Here is a 2,811-nt window from a genome sequence, read left to right as displayed (position 1 = left end):
TTCAAACATATATTTTATTCAAAAATAAAAACATCATCGATTTCTCAAAATCACATAAAGTCATATTATAACATCGACTGAAATAAAAAATAAAATGAAATATTAAAATCATGATGTATCTCGTTGCATTGCGCGAGTACGCTTCTAGTTGTCTTATAAAGCATTTAGGTAAAACTCTTAGATTTCAAGAATACAACATATATGAAGAGTTAAGTACAAGTCGATAATGTACTGAAAGTTATGGTTCGTTGATAGTTTTTGGATGAAAACATGTCTCACGTAGGTGAAACAACAAACATGTCTCACAGGTTCAAATCCAAGGAGGAATAAAAACCTCCTTGTGACCACGGAGATTCAAATGCGGTGACTCCGGGCTATCTGCAAAGCAGGTGGTCGTCCTGTGATTAGTTGGCTCGCATAGCGGGTTAGATATCCAGGACGTTAATAAAGAAAATAGTCTTCTAATGTTTTGGCTTCAAATCTCCAATCAAATATATCTTAAATATTTGAATTTTTCTTTTCCTTTTTCTCTTAGAATGTACTGTTTTTAGAGGTGGGTCCATGAGACTTGCCAAAATTCGAAATTCTTGATCAATGGAGGAACAATATCACCATTTTTGTTCAATAAGATATCAAAGTGGATGATTGACTCATTCCATACTAGAAATAATCGCAGGAAATCCTTTGATAACACGGATTCCTATTTCAGTCCAAGAATTTTTTTTGAATGGAGAAACAAGATAATTATCATAATTAATTCAAAAATAAATCACAAGGGGTGATGTTTGATTGGTTTGAGCTTAGCTCCAAAGGTCAAAAGTACCAGGAGGTCTCAGATTCAAATCCAAAGATGAATAAAAATCTCCTTGTGGCCACGGAGGTTCAAATGCGGTGACTCCGGGCTCTCTGCAAAGCAAGTGGTCGCCTTGGGATTCGTCGACTCACATAGCGGGTTGGATATCCAGGTTAATTAAAAAAAAGATGACTTTAGTTTACCATTTAACATATATAGGAATAATGATACTCTAAAAATTGGTTCATCACTGTGCAGCAACGTGCAACACGGTTTCCCCTCGTCCTGTCGTTTTACAGTTAGGAATCCCTCTTTTCTCCCCCAATCTATCGATCTATATGGTTTCAAACCAAAAAACCCGCGATCGTATTAAGAGAAGAAGCACATGGGGGATTTCTTGTATCAGAGAGCACTCCATTTTCTTTTTGGGGTCAAAGGAAGGATTATATCAACACACAAGCTTTCTGGTACCTATATCTAACCAACTTTCTGAAAAAAGGATTCCGAATCACATAATAAACTTCATGATAACCCAAGAATCCAGCTCAAAAAAAAAACCAATATCACACCGTGTAATGTATATAGAAACAAAAATTCACTAAAACTACTGTATGGATTATAATCAAAGAGAACGAAAGACGAAGATGATGAAAAATCTTTCGTGTAGTTATGTGAGATGATACTCGAGATTGAAGAGATATAAAGTAAATCAAATCACTAATTACAACGATATGAAATGTAATTTTGAAATTGAAGAGAGTTGAGGTTAACGGTGCTTGAGAAACGTGGAGGTTGAAAATGATTTAGTATTAACTGTAAAATAAACCATTTAAAGAGCTGATATTTAATATCAAGATTGATTTAAACAACTAAGATTTAAAGAACGGTTTTTTGACTCACCTTGGTCAGTATTATATATAATTTATGTTTAAATAAAATTAAATTACAATATTTTTTTCCACTCAGTTAATAAAGAAGAATGCATCTAAAAACAATACAACATGATATAAATCAATCCACAACAAGAAAATAAGAATTCATGGATATTAATGCTTAATCATAAACACCCTGAATTGTTTAGTTTCTGCAAAAATGGGTCCCCTCCGCTGTGTTTTGATCGGAAAAACCAACCTTATGAAGGTATCAACTTGAATCTTTATGCCATCTTCGTGAAAGATAGACCTTACTGGTGGCATCTTGTCCAGTGATTTGTCACTTTACAGTGAAACCATTTCTGACCTTGCAGATTCCAGTGACTGAGTGCACATCAATGTTGTCTTTGGTTGTCATTACATCTTCTTATGCATATTCACTGGGATCTAGTTTATTTTTAATTAGAATCAAATGTGTGTCACTCTCATAGAGATTGCAAGCCTAGCGTGAAATAAGACTTCAGATTTCAGCACCTTTTAAAAAATAAATGCTACATTAGTTTGTTTCCAAATAAGTGTTTAATTTTGAAAGTAATTGTTTTGTTTCTTTTTTAGTCCTTTAATTGTTAGATGAAAAAGACTTTTCTGTATGTTATTAAATATAAAAGCATCATTTAGAAAAATCTTATTGGGTTCCTCATGAATTATAAAGTACACCTGGTGGTCTAAAATAGGGGTGCTCATGGGTTTGGTTGATTGGGTTGAAGACATTTGAACAACTCAATCCAATACTTACATTTTGAAAAACCTCAATCCAACCCAAACCGTACGGGTTGATCGGGTTGAAGACGTTTGAACAACTCGATTTAATGCTTACATTCTGAAAAATCTTAATTCAACCCAAACCAAAGTGCAACCCAATCAAACCCAAACCATACGGGTTGATCGGGTTGATACTTTGATACATTAAAATATTTTTCTAACCTTGAATATGTTATTTCTCTACTCATAATTTCTTTTTTATCATCAGCCATTTGATACAACTTATCCATACTTCTTACATATATCATATTCAATTAATTTTCTCAATTTACATATATATGTTCACAGTTACTAAACACATATATATATATATATATATATATA

The sequence above is a fragment of the Cynara cardunculus genome (genome assembly GCF_001531365.2).
Source record: "Cynara cardunculus var. scolymus isolate 2C chromosome LG 17, CcrdV1, whole genome shotgun sequence".
In the NCBI taxonomy this organism is placed as follows: Eukaryota; Viridiplantae; Streptophyta; class Magnoliopsida; order Asterales; family Asteraceae; genus Cynara; species Cynara cardunculus.
The sequence above is the reverse complement of the archived record's forward strand: the minus strand, read 5'-3'. Positions refer to the sequence as shown.